At 41.3% G+C, this 14,679-nt stretch overlaps 1 long non-coding RNA gene across 1 annotated transcript in view; it reads left to right on the top strand.

The window, feature by feature from the left end:
- Positions 1-1,500: 1,500 nt before the first annotated feature.
- Positions 1,501-14,679, top strand: part of LOC110361772 (uncharacterized) — a 36,871-nt gene continuing 23,692 nt past the window's right edge. The window contains exon 1 of the long non-coding RNA XR_010470208.1: positions 1,501-2,012. This is a non-coding gene — a long non-coding RNA (uncharacterized LOC110361772). The remainder of the gene's footprint in view (positions 2,013-14,679) is intronic.

Below are 14,679 nucleotides of genomic sequence, written 5' to 3'. Positions count from 1 at the left end.
TAAACAGTTATAAAACAAGTGCATGGTTATGCTATACTGATGAGACAGCTGATACTTTCCTCTCAGAGTATTTATTTTTAATACAACTTTTTTTTTTTTTTTTTGGTCTGCTGTCCTGGGCCTTGTGCTCCAAATAAGTCCAAACAGGGATTTCAGCTTTACAATACCTGGCAGCCATGCAGCCACCATGAAACTAATCCTGCTTGTGCTGGGAGGCAGCTCTGTCCAGATGGACAGAGATTCTCGTTAAGGGAGTTCATCCAGTGGGTGGGATTTTTCTTTTATGTTTTGAACAACGCTGCATGAGTGATGTGGACACAACAGTGGCTTAATTCCAAAACATCCTGCTGGAGCAAGCATTTCTGGTGGGGATAGGAGGTTAATGTCTTCCCCCCTTGTCTGCATGTTGTTGACTATCCTTTCATTGCAGTGAATGGTAACTCAAAACACTGCTAAAGCATCACCTCTGGTGATCTGCTCCCTTACCTTTAAATGTTATTTGAATCCAATGAGTGAGAATAGCCATTCAAATGTGTTGTAACTGTGTCAAGACGCAGGATTTCTGTCCACAAGGGAGCAGGTTGTGGTGGCTGACCGACTTGTTTGTACTTTGTGGAAGGATATGGTTGAAAGTCATGGAACAAACTAAAGGTTTCAGATTTTTAAAGCTATGACTAAGAAATAAACTTAAGCACAGAGGACGGCTCATTACAGCTGTTGTTTAAGTTATCAAAGGAGGCAGAAGCTGTGTGAGGAAAGAATATTAATTATGGAGACAGTGAGGGCTACTATTTAATTTGGTCTCTGTCAGTGTAACCATAGGAGACATTTGTCCTCCTGGGTGTGGAAGAAAGGACAGATCTCCCCTGCTGGAAAGGGAAATTTCATTGTTGTTTCAGATACGCTCATTGTACCATACTCAGCTGCCCATTTTCCCTAAAACAGCAGGTCTAAAATATGCCCCCTTGTAATGATGCCACCCAACTGGCATGCATAACCCTCAGTGTGCCACTTGCAACTGGGGGAGAAGGCTCTGCTTCATGCTCAAGTGAGCCTTCTCATAAAGATATCATGGGGATCTTGTCCAAAGGAGGCTGGCAAAACTATCGTTGTCGGGCAGACCATGAAACTGAAGCACAGAGTGGTTGTATAATTTGCCACCCAGTGTAGTAGATGAGAATGGTGACAGAGCTGAAAGTATAATTCATCCTAGATCAGAGCCTTGTTGCAAAAGAATTGGGTCTGGTTTGTATTTGTTAGGAAGCACAACATAAATACTAGGGGATGAAACAAGTCAGATTCCCATAGAGCTTTGCTTAAGGTAAAATTTTAATAACATGATTTGGTTTACCTTACTTTTTTTTTTGTGTGTGACTTGCCCATATGGCTACTTTAGAAGGTGTAGCCAGGCTGCCATGATGTTATGAAAGGTTAAATAACAGGAAATTCTCTTGTTCCAATATTTATTCATATTCTAATTCAAAGTATTTTCTCATTTCATTTTGTTTTTTGAATGCTTTTACTCAAATTCAGTCTGCATCTATCTGGATGGCCTTTTCCAGGAGCTGCCATCCTGGTGCTGATTAGACTGCATCAAGGGATGTGGCATTCCTGCTGCAGGTCCTATGGGGCTCCATAGCAGGTACAGGAGAGCATTGGTCTGATGGGAAATGAAATATTCCTTTTGGATGCTGGAGATTAAGCTTAAAAAAAAGCCAGGGGGGGAAGCTGTTTACAAATCCCCGTTTCATTGTCCCACACAGCCCTGCTGAGATGTGCCTCCTGCCCTGTGGATTGCAGCAAGGAGGCTGGACTGGTTGTCAGTCACGTAGAGCCTGTGGTTTTCTAGTGGTGTGGCCGTTTTTCCCCAGTGGAGAAGCAGCAGGATATGTCCAACTGAGGAGCAGAAACACAGGAGAGGAGGTGCATGACTGCAGCCTGGAGGGTAGACCTGGGAAAGCCCACTGCTCTGCTGCCCAGAGCTCGAGGGACAGCAGAGAGCAGGAAGGCAGGTAAATGACAGCAAAGGAATATGAGGGTGTTCATTTGTTCCTTGCTTATTCAAGCTGGGGAATGGCTTTTAATTTGTGTAAGGCACAAGCTGATGCAGATCCTGTTTGGAACTTTGAGGTGTTGCTGAAATGTGTGAGGCAGACGGAAAAACTCATGTGCAAGACAGAGGCTTTGGAGAAGGACCAGTCCAGCCTCGGGGCACCCAACTGCTGTTACTGAGCCCTGTGGGCGAACAACTGAGCTCTAGCAAATGCAGGACGTGAATGTACCTGATAAATAACAAATCATCTTTATCCACAAAGGCTTGCTTTGTTCACGTTGTTTATCAGTTGTTAGTTAGATATGCACAAACGTGCATTTTACACCACAGTGAGAATAAACCAATAAATGCGGGACTAATTTTAATATGATACCTAGAGGTGCAAGCTGTGAGATGCTGAGTATCACGTAGCAGAGTCTGGCTTCAGGTGTTTCGGTGAAGTATGACAAAGGAAATACGTGCCTCATAATAACCTTAATTTTCAGATGGAAAATTAGAGAAATGGGTACATTTATTAGCATGCACTAACAAGACTGCTGTTGCCTTTCTACCCTGTGAAATACATTTTTATTGTCCCCCTCCACCCTCCCTCAGGTGCCTAGTTTGATCTTGCTTACAAGTTTTAGGTTTGCTTCCAGGTTCTCAGACAGTCTCCTCTAGCTCACGGGTTAATAATTACACCTCCTCTTTAAGGATATCTTTCATGTTGAAGAGTTGCAAAGTATTTTGCAGCCCTGTGCCAACTTCTGCTCTTTCACTGGAGAGAAGGCAGAGTAACTTAAACTAGCAGAGAATCAACTGAATGGAGAAGTTGGCTCTGAGTGTAAAGAGGTCTCTTCACCTATAGCCAGAAGGGAGAGAGAGCATGGTGGGCGCTGTGCTCTGCCAAGTCAGCTTCCAGTCTCTGTTGGCAGAAGGAAGATAAAGCCTGTTTCTGATCGAAAGCATTTAAATGCTGAGGACTGGGAGGACGAAAGCTGGAAAATGTGCCGGGAAGCTGCGTTAATGCCTTTGTCATGACAAAGGTATCATACAGTTCTTGATTGTAGCTGGTGCTCCTGTAATTTCATGTCATTAGTGTTTATTGCTCCCAAATGTAAAAAAAATGAAGAATCAGGCTTACATTTGAGATTAGACCTTTTTACCCTACTGATTTTGAACCTTAGGGATTCTTTTTTTTTTTTCCCTCCCATTTTTTTTTCTCAGTATAGCTGTAAGACTAGAAACTCTTTTCTATAATTTCAAATGAGGCATGAACTTTCCACATAATCATTTACCTCCTGGAGCTGAGGCTTTAAGAGAAACATTGAAAGCCCATGTGCTCCTGAAATAAAAAAAAAAAAAATAAAAAAATAAAAAAATAAAAAAAAAAAAAACCTGCAAAAACCTACAAATTCTACAAAAGACTGAACTCCTCATGGCATGTTTCAGAAAGATTGATACAGACACCAGGTAGAGGTATCCCACATTCAAGGCTGGAGGCATGTATGCTTTTTACACTACTTGCATCTTCTGTGCAGTAAAGCTTCCATCTACTGTTTATTTTCTTTCTAGGACTGCTCGGCCCTTAACAGAGAGATTGTCTTATGAACCTGACTCCTCCCAGTGTCAGTGGAGTTGTTCCATTTGATGTGATTAGAAGCCCTACATCTTTAATTAACAAGCTCTATTTGGAACGATAACCTTTGCACATCACTGTAGCTGATGTTTTCCCAGCTTTGACCTTTCTGTAGGAAGAAAATTACTCCACTCACTTGGCACTTTTCATTCCACATTTTAATAACAGGATCTGGGAAAGGAATTAACTCTGCAAAAGCAGAGCTAAGCAGTTAGTGCTGCTACATCTAGCAAAGCTTTAGTGCTATGAAGTATCTGAAAGGTTATTATGAGGCTATGCAGGTGGGATATTTAGGGTAGGGAGAGTGCATACGCTAGACAATGCAAGGATAAACATGATCCAAGTATATATAAATGGTTAAAAGAATCAGAAGTCTGAGAATGCTGGACCCCACACTCCTTAAATTAAAAACCCAGTTAACTAGCAGACCTGATTAGATAGTGTCCTGGAGTGCGCTTCCACGCTGCTCTCTGAAATTTTTGAAAGTTAGTTTTCTGTGGTCATTACTCAAGCTCTAGATTTCTCCCAAGTGCAACAAAGCTTTGTTTATTCAAAATGCAAGGTGGGGGGGAAGTAAATAAATCCATTCTCTTTGGATTAGAATAGGATTGAGATACTGAAAAAACAGGCTCTAATCAAGCTCAGGCCTGTGTGGTTTTTACTGGCATGTTCTTTTTCCAGGAGTTTAATATTGTATCCAGCACCAAACTCTCATAAAGGACGAGAAGAGTCCCCTTTGCCCAATTCCCACACTCTCCACAAGCAGCATCCAGCCTTTTTGGACAGAACAGGCTGCTTTCCATACAAAATGCAAAGAGCGTAATTATTTGCTTTTGGGCTCATTTGTGGGAATCAAACCAGTCCACATCAGAAAGGAAAAGCCTGGACATGTAAGAGAAAGATGATCCCAGTTAATAACTGCAGGTAGGGCCATGCAGTGCCTTGGCAGTGGGGGAAGATCTCGTGTATAACTCTGTGCTCTGGAGGTGAAAGGCAAATAAGTTTTATAATGTTACATAATGGTGTAAGATCATGGGGAACTGGACAGATTTATGCTACACCTGCCAGCTGACAGCCCTGTCCCCAGGACAAGATTTCAAAATCTACTTCAGACTCTGCTGCTCTTATTTTAAATACAGAAAAGCAAATTATAATCCCAGTGGACTCAGTCACATTGTGGGTTTTAGCCGGATTGGGACTTTTTTCTTGGGCATTCTTCTCAATACCCGGTAAACAATGCTCCTCACCAGTATATGGAAGGCTGAACAGTTTCTCTCCAGTAGTGATTACTGGTTCTTCTTCCTTTTCTACCCTAAATGTGTCTTACAAGTTTACATGACTATTGCTGCCACACTGATCCAAAGAATGTCTTTGTAGCAACCCTGTCAACTAGACACATTATCATCATGATGCATTAAAGGAACATAGAGAGATTCAATGATTTTCTTAAAATCCAGAGTGAATCCATTGCAAAGCAGGCACCCTGTGAGTCTTGAGTCTCAGGCCAGCATCCTAACTACTGAGTCATCTTCTGCTGGATCAGCCTACAAATAGTATTAGAAAATACTTCCAAATGTGTAAGTTAAGTTAGAAAACCAATGGCTCCATTGTGGGAAAGGTAAAGAAAGTGTAGCTCCAGGAAGTCACCCTTTCTAAATAAATGCTGAGTATTTGAGAAACGCTTTGTGATCCTTAAGAACCTTCCTTAGTAACCCATCAGATTAATTTTGTTATTTGACTTGTCACATCAAGGGGCTTGTTTTATGAGGCGTGTTCTGAGTCTGATTCTTCTTGAGTTACAGATACAGTGTAAACAGACTCTAGAGAACACAGTGAAGCTTTTCAACACCCAGTAAAACTGAATGTGTAGTTACAGTATGAGATGTGGTCATGCAGCATCATCCCTGAGTTTTGGCAGGTGTGATGCCTGGTGTTGTGCCCAATGAAGGTAATATGATTCAGCGTGCATAGAGGCTTGGTGTTGCCACAACATGCCTGTCCCATATAAAATATCCCTGGTAGGGCACAATCGTGTTACAAGTGAAGTGCAATGTGGCGCTCAGCTGAACAGTGGAAGTCCTGAGCCTGAAGCAAAGCAAACACTGTAGCAGTGGGAATCAAAAAACGATTGAGTGTTTATATGGATAGTGATAATACCCATCATTTCAGTCTTTATTTATGCAAAGGGTGTAAGCTCTCATTCATTGTGGCATAAGGCAGCTGCCAGCACCTGGAGATTAAAAAGGATCTGATTTGGTTTTGTTTTTAAATGCAGGTGTTCCCATAAGAATATGAAAAGGTTTTGTGTCTTTATCTGAATGATGTGGCATTGGCCACTTTGTGCCTTAGAAGACCCTCTCCTGTTTTAAAGTTTTCCTGTGATTTCTATGACTTACCCTGAGTTGCAAAGAAACTTACATGCTAAATTATTGAAAAGCGTGACAAAGATGTAGGGAATTTTTGCTGTCTCATATAATTGCCTAGTTGGTTCAGTCTGGGAGGCAGGTCCCTTCATTTCAGCCCCTCTCCATCTTTCTTTTAATCTCATTGTCCACACCGTTACTCATCCTGATCATTTTGTGGCCACTCACAAGCTGGCAGTGCTTTACCTGTGACTCACAACTCAGTCACTTGTCCAGAAATAAAACTGTCCTAGGGGCTGTGGAAAGTACAGGCGGGGAGGATGAGTAAACCCCCTCTGCTGAACTCTCTCCCTTGTGTGTGGCGTGTTGTGTACTTACAGGCTGGCTTTGTGGAAGCCACGGGCATAACAAACAAGCAAAAAAAGCTCATGAAAGTGCCTATGAATCAAAGCTGCTGAGGTCTTTGCTGCTTTAGTTACATATTGAGCCTGAGCCTACAAACAGAGATTTTCCAGTTTAACCCAAGAGGAATTGCAATCCTCTTCTATGTGCTGCTCATGGCACTGAGACCCGACTGTAATTATCATCTTGTTGCAGAACAGCATATGCTTTTATGACTCGTGAGCAAATTCCTGTGCAGTCTAATGCACTGTAGCAGGTTGGGAAAGCTGACAGTAAAACCCAGAATCAGCAGAAGAGCTGTGAAGGATGTCCCCTGCAAGTGTTGAGAGTTTTGTCGCTTCAGAGCTGCTCAGTCAAGGCATTTTTCTTTAAAATAAGTAGGGTCTCAACTCATGGATCATGGTATACATCATGGCAGTTTACTGGCCTGGCCTGTCACTGAAGATTTGAGCAGTTCAGCTTTGTGTGTCTGTTCTAAATATCTACAAATGCTTTCTGGCTGCAGGGATAAATGACATACTTTTTACAGTGCCTGTAGCGACTAGAAAGGAGATCTATGAAGCGCTGTTGTAGAAACATAATTTCTTGTAGACACTGTATATTCTTGGTTTCCTAACAGAAAAAACAAAAAAAAAGGCATGTGCTTGCTTGTGTTTTGAGTATGAGGAATGTCTGGCGGAATTTGAATGGAAATGTAGGGGGGGCAAAGGTCAAGGTTATATAAATCATTGCATTACTAAAGGAAAACAAGCAAAAATAATTAATAGACGTAGTGAAAATAAGTGATCCTCAATAGATGTACAAAGAATTAAAAGTGGGTCTCATCTTAATAATTTAAAGTTCTGTAAATCGAAGTAAATTATTGAAGATTTGAACCTGGGTGTAGTGTGAGACTGGTACTCTTAGGAGTAGATGTTCTTACAGATTAATAATTGACTAAAGACTGGAAATTCCTCTGCTTGGTTCTTTCCTCCACTGGTGAATTCTGTGATATTTTACAGGCACTTAGGTCCAGATCTTCTAGGGTATTTAAATGATCCTACGTGAAAGCAGCCCAAATACAGAGCAAAAGGCAACCCTCGCTCTGAAGAACTTAAGGTCTGCCTGCTTAGCACTTTACAGAGTGCAACAGCAGTTCAGAAATGAGACAGAGAGGGGTTTGGTCTAATGCTGAAGTCTCTGAATGCAATTAATGCATTTGCAGGAAGAAAGTAATTGAGAACAAAGCCCAGCAACCATGGCTGCTTGCCTACAAAAGGAACTGGGAGCTCTATTTCCTTTGTTTTGTATAATTGTCTAATAGTTAGAGCATTTACCTAAGAATGGAGCTGTCTGCATCACTTCCCATCTCAGGTCAAAGGGATTTAGTCTTGCATCCTATAGATCCTAAAAGAGCACCCTAACTTTCGGGTTGCTTTTGGCAAACATACAGCGAGGGATATAAACAGTGAGCTGGAAGGGGAGGGAAAATAGGCGAAGACCATAAGTGCAAAGCAACGTGGTGCTTGCTGCCTAAAACTGTTCCCCTTCAATCTCTGACTATCTAGGATAAAACGAATTTAGCACCAACAACTGTATGAGGAATGACAGCTTAGACCAGACTCCCTAGGACTTTGCTCCAGCTAAGTGATCTCACTGCCAGGCTAGCACCAGTCTCCCTTTTAGCTCAGCCTCCTTTGCCCCACAGCTCCTGCCAGCTACACAACAGCATGGTTTCATCCCGCAGCCAAAACAGGGACTGTTCAGTGTGTACGCAGATGAATGCACGTGCCTAGGAAATGAAAGAGTAGCTTGAATCTGTAGCAGGTCCCCTGATGGCTACTTTAACCACTAGGATCTTACAAGTTAATGCTGAGTGACTGTTCTGTTGCTCAGCTGGACACTTGCCAAGATGGACTTTGTGCTCTGAATAAGTGTTGTATGAAGGATCCTTAGTGTCAGGGAGATGTCAATTCTGACCTAGCTTCAGAGACTTTTAGTAACCAGCTCCCAGGATGTATTCTGAGCTTCCTGGATCACCAATGATCTTCTCTGACTCTGTACTGTCTCTGCATTGAATTTAATGACACTGATTGGAGCGGGAATGTAGCTGCATATTGGGGTAAATACACTGTCAGCCTTGCTGCCAGCCACTTTCTCTGCAGTGGCTCAGTAAGAGCCTGACTTACGAAATTCCCTTCCTTCGTTTAATCCTCCACACGTAAATGTTTCAACTTTGTATTTCAAGTGGCTTTGCAAGTCAAATTTCTTTTGGAAAGGCGGTAAAAAGGTTTATTTTTTTTAATCCTTATTTCATGGTGCCAAGGTAATGAGTGAGCACGTAGATTCATGTCCTTCAATCAGCATAAGAAAAATGTATTTCCTACTGATGTAAACCTCTGCTCAGTTTCACAAGCCCATACATGTGAGCAGTGATTAATTCTCTTTGTTAAGGTTGCAGTTTTCACAGATTATTATAGTTCTAGCATGGCCAGCATAGAATTAACTTCCATAGCCTCTGGCTTTAATTCACACATGAAAGGGATTAATATGAAGGAAAAACCTACCAGATATACCACCACATTTAGCTTTCCCAGCTACTGCTGCATCTCTAAGAAGTAATTATTAATAGATCAGACTGGAGTTGATGAGACCAGGTATCATATAGAAGATTTTAACACTTTATGTGAAAGGATATGCTGTCCAGTCCAGGAAGATTTTTTTTTTAAAAAAAAAGGATTCTCATGGGTTTATGATTTCAGATCAATATTTCATATTACTTACACTTTGATTTGCTGAAAAATTATTTCCTCCCTATCTCTTTGCTCTCAGTCTCTTTTCAGTGGGCTAATACAATATTTTAGGAAGAAATTCTACCAATGTTAACTTGCAGAGTCTTGCATGTAATTGCACTAAAAAATTCAGTTATACCTATAAGAACGTCAGAAATTAAAATTGTGCAAATACTGCTCCTAACTGCCAAGCACCTTTTTCCATTATTCATACTAGGTACTCCAAGATCCCCACAGTATTTTAAAAGACAACTTATATTCTATATGTATTAGATTAAAAAAGCTGTATTTGCTTGGGTAACAAATACTGTCTCGTCTCAGCTGTTGCTCTCACAAAGCAAAGCGCAGCTTCTGCATGCATCTACACTAGAGCTACCGACAGTTTGTTGCTTGCTTACAGATAGGGCCAGGCATTAGGTGAACAAATGTGGTAGACTCAGCCCTTACTTAACAGGTAGGCACATTTGAGTGTTCATGGAGTTTAAATGTAGAGGCAATATCCACTGCAAGAGTTTAGCAGGCTGCATAAATCCAAATTATCCTCTAGGCCATAGAGTTGCATAGTATACAGTACAGAGAGAACCTCAACTCCAAAGGAATGTGAAGATAATTTTGCTCAGAACTGTTAGAAAGTATCTAAGGGATGTCCCTTGGTTTGTCTCTTCTTGCATCCATTCATGCTCAGTTTTTGCTCTTCAAATACTTTGTTAATTTTGTGTTATGTTATCAATGTAAGACTTTTATTTATGCATCCTACATAAATAAACAGGTAGGTGTTTAAATAAATAGATAGATGGGTAGAAAAATAAATAAACAAACACAACTATTCTAGCCCAGGCAGGAGATGATGCTGTTCCTATGAAGCCAAACGATCGATAGCAGCCTTTCCCATCTTTCCTTCCCTCTTGCACAGGATAAATTTCAGATTATTTCATGACAGGACGTGTCAAATTTATTTTGTTCAAGAATTGTTTTGATGTGAAGAAACAATATGACAAATATAGGGAACTAATGTGTTGTACCCTTTGAGGTACAACAGAGAATCAGATAATGTAAGCTAAAGCATCTCTTCTCTGTAAGTCCTTCAAAGTTTAATTTGATTTTTATTTTTCCTGAGAGGCCTTTGGGTGGTGTGGTCAGTGTTAACAAGCAAGCAACTGACAGTAAGAAAGGTCAAACTATGAAAGTTAAAATACAAGGATTTGTTGAGTAGGTAGAGAAGGTCAAACACAATGAACTGAAGCATCTTGGAAAAAAAAAAAAGGCAAGGAATTTAGACAAAAAGATTATTTTTCTTCATTAATAAAGGGTTGGTTTAATATTTCATAGGAAGGAGCAGCCAAGGGCTTAGACAGAAGTTACTTAAACAACAGATTGCTATTTGGAAGAGCTTACCTACATTAACTGTATATATTTTACTTCTTCTACTGCCCTGTTTTAGTTCAGCAAGGTACTTGCACTGCCTTGTGTTGTGCTGACTGGCTGGTGCTGCACCTGCAGCTCTGGGAATTAGCTGTGGTTGGATTGCTTGGGCCCTAATATTTGTCACCTATGTGGTGCAGGCTGGGAGAAAATTATTCTTGTCTTCATTTGGTGTGCGCAGACGAGAGCTTCTGTGTTTTTGAAATAAGAAAACTAAATTTGTGTTTTTTTCATTGCAATATGCTGATGCACTTGCAGGATAAGAATTAGCTCTCACCAAAAGCTTAGCTGCCCTGGGAAAGGGGTGAAAAGGTGGTGTTACCATAAGGGAAGCCTGCTGCCATACACTATCTCTTATCAAACACGTGGGATTGAAAGCCAAAACACCTGTACAGCATTCTTGCCCCAAAGGTGAATGCTCTGGAGGAAATACAGCAACATAAACCTGATTCATAGTTAAAGCTGGCTAACCAGTTTCCAACATAAAGCTTTTTACATGAAAACAGTCTCTAAGGTCTCTGCATAGCCTGAGCCATTTAGGAGTTTCTGTATTGGTGTCTCTGAGCTGAAGCAGCAAGGGGAGTACAGAACTGTCTCCATGCCCCCTGCAGCCTCACTGCTTGGCCCAGGATGTACAAACTGCAGATGTGCACGAGGAATCACTGAAGGATATGGGCAGAGGAGAGCCATGCTTGTGAAACAGAGGGCATATGGCTTTTGTACCCCAAATAAATCAGCCCCTCAGCTACAAACTGCCTAGCTGTTTCTTTTCTGGGAGCTGGCTGTGGTGGTTCAGCTAAGGCACTTGATTGCATCTTGTCTGTTGTTGCCTGTGCCTGTATCCTGTAGTCCTGACATACCCAGCGTTGAAATTTGTGTATTTCTAGGACAGTAAAGATTTTTTCCCATTACTTAATTGATTTCCCACCCAGTCATATTGCCAAGGACCACAAAATTTATTCTGGGGGCCCAGATATCATGCAGGCAAAGTGGGCCAGCCAGTGACCAACTGTAGTTCAACCAAAATGTTTAGGAAAAAAATGGTGTCAGAGCAAAGACTTGTTTTCAATATGTCCTCGGGTACTATAATGGTGGTAGTGTTCAATTACTTACCTAACATTTGCACTCCTGATATCTTCCTCATCATGCTTGAGACCTTGCTGAGGGGGCTGATCGTCACGTACTTCTGAAGGCAGCTGACGTGTGACCACGTGCTCAGAGCAAGTTAATTCTTTCTGCCTCAACAAATATCTAATGTCTGCTGCTTTACTGCAAGGTAATACATAGAGAAATGCAGAAAAGTGGTGTGGGGTTTTGTTTTGTTTTTGTTTTTTAAGTTACTCCTTTTCTGCATCCTTAAGTACTTCAACCAGTTTCTGAGAAGACAGAATGTTCCTCTTGCAACTATTACATGATATTTATGCACACTCGAGACTTTTTTAAGAATGGGAATACATCTTCAGAAGTAACAAACCAATATAATGATAGACTGGATTTCTGTGTTGCTTTTTAATTTTGGATGAGTGAGATGTGTACATTTTAATTTACATTAAAAATGTTGCTTAGACAAACATATTCTGTTGCTTTTACGTGACGAGTTGCTTTCGTTGTGCATTGCTCTCAGTGCCCACTAATGATCTCTGACAGTACAGTCAGGCTGTCGTCTTTATCACTGCTCACGTTATACTGTGATCCAGATGAAGTGCAAGGCCTTGACAGAAAGCTGGGCTTTCTGTAGCCATGGCCCTCTGGCTCACAACTAACCAGCAAATGATGGTCAGACCTGCACAGGAATTCAGTCCTGCTGTTGTTACACTTGGTGACACTTTTGCTACCGAACTCAGCAAGCGCACATGTAATCTAGGAGCGAGGCACAACTACTGGTACTTGCTTAAATCCCGTATGTTATAGTGGACTTTAGCAATTGTCCTGTATCTGGCTATTTCTGGAATTATTTTATCACTAATATACCAAGTTCCAGTGGAAAATGTAAGGAGACATCCGTTGTTAAAAGACATTTATTTATTATAAGCTATATTGTGATTGTCAGTAAATTACTTGGATTTTCTAGGTAACTAGAAAATGGGTCTTAAAACATAATTTATTGACTTTTAGTGGGTGACAAAGGACAGAGTTTTATGTTTTAGTTTTAAAGATCTGCTAGCTGAATCCTTTGTAAGCTCCTAAAGTGAAAGGTACATCTGACCTATAAGAGAGGGAGTATTTGCATCTTCAGTTAAATAAATACCTTTGAGAATGGAGGGAGGGAAGGGAGTATTGGAGGTGCTGTGTGACACCCAGGTCCACTGCTCTACCGGTGTCTCTTCCCCACAAACTGGCAGTATGTCTGTGGGGCCTTATGTAGTGTCATGCCTGAGAACATCCTCACAGACATGCAGTGAGGCAGGGAAGCTCTGCCTGCTGCCTTTTTCAAAGGGGAGGCAGAGTGTCTGACTAGTCCAAGATCACCCAGGGACTGAAGAGAGGACCAACAAATTGTGTCCAGGTCCTCTAAGCCAGAATCTTATGCTGCTGAATAATCCCTCTATCGAGCTCACTCTCCATTATCTCCTGTTGTATTTCGTGGTGGGGCACGTCCTTTCCCTTTCATCTGTCAGACCTTTTACTGATGTCTTCTTGCTGCATTGTTTCTGTTCAAAAGGGGCAAGGGCTGCATCTATGTTAGCATAATACAAAGCATGAATGCAGTCTCTCCAATTGGCTCAGAGCCTGATGTCCTCAGTGAAGCAATAGAGTTCTTTGATTTTGTCATTGGACAAGGCAGAGCCTGGCTTAAGGTCCTGCTGAACTGTTTCAAGGAGCTGGGGAAAAATTCAAGAAAGTACAATCTTCGAAGGATTGCTTGTAAGTTACTTAATATTGAGCTCCTTACCTTAACAGCTCATCTTTCCTTGCAGATGACTATTGAACTCAGTGACTGTAATAATTCAGTAATAGCTATAGCAGTAATGTGAATACAATTACTCAGGGGAGTGTTGCTGACTTCAAAAGGGAAATGCATGTCCTTCACTGCAAGGGCTCCAGAAGCTCTTGCACCTATGTGCATGATCACTGGCTTCAGTCTGTAACCAGCTTAAACCCAATGTGAATACTCATCAACGGTATACAGACCTTATAAAGAAGTTTGTAATGTTGATCCTTTTATAGGGCTAAAAATTCTTTGGCTCCTGTGGTGGATGCTCACTTTCTGTGTTCAGAACTAGGAGAAAATCTAGCTGTGCCATGGCCACCAATGGTAGGGAGGCCAAGTGTAATGGGGCTTAGGGAGAGCCTTCTGGCTGTCTTACATGCGCTGCCAGAGCAGTGGAGGTAGCTAGGCATCGTAGGAAGAGAGAAAGGTGACAACCACTAGACCTGATTCCGTTGTTGCTCACTAACACGTTCAAAGCCAAATCTGCCCCACTGTATGCTGTGCTTTCTAAAAAAAACCACACAAACCAACAACAACAAAACAAGCACCACCAACAAAAACAAAACAAAAACAAACAAAAAAACCTAGAAATTTGAAAGCTCTGCTTCTCTTCCAGGCTTGTTGGGCCTGGGGAGTTTGTTTTCTGTCATCAGGATGACCAGGTGGAATGGTGACACGTTTTGGTCTCTACCCAGGACCATATAAAGAAATAAATATACGCCTTCAAAATAAAGCAGAGAAAAGAGGGAAGAAGAACAACACACATCATTACCCTTATTTATCTAATTTCAACAACATTGCTATTCAAGGTAAGCATAGGTGCATAAAATGTGAACTCTTTTTTGATCAAAAGAACTCATAGGGCCAAGTAATGAAACACTCAGGGCTGTAGCTGAGCTTCTGCATGATGGAGCGCTAACAAAGACATGGTTCAACATGTGCTGCATAAACTATGCATGTGAAATAATTCAGATAATAATTTACCTCTGTGGCAATAAATTTGATCAAAATAGGAAAGGACATCATTACAATAAACTGATCCAAAAGAGTGATGGAACAGCATTAGCTCCAGGGAAGGGAAGAGTGCTCTCTAAATGAGTTACAGCTGTGTGCAGTAC

The sequence above is a fragment of the Columba livia genome, chromosome 2, assembly GCF_036013475.1.
Source record: "Columba livia isolate bColLiv1 breed racing homer chromosome 2, bColLiv1.pat.W.v2, whole genome shotgun sequence".
NCBI classification, from domain to species: Eukaryota; Metazoa; Chordata; class Aves; order Columbiformes; family Columbidae; genus Columba; species Columba livia.
This window is presented reverse-complemented; position numbering and strand designations above follow the sequence as displayed.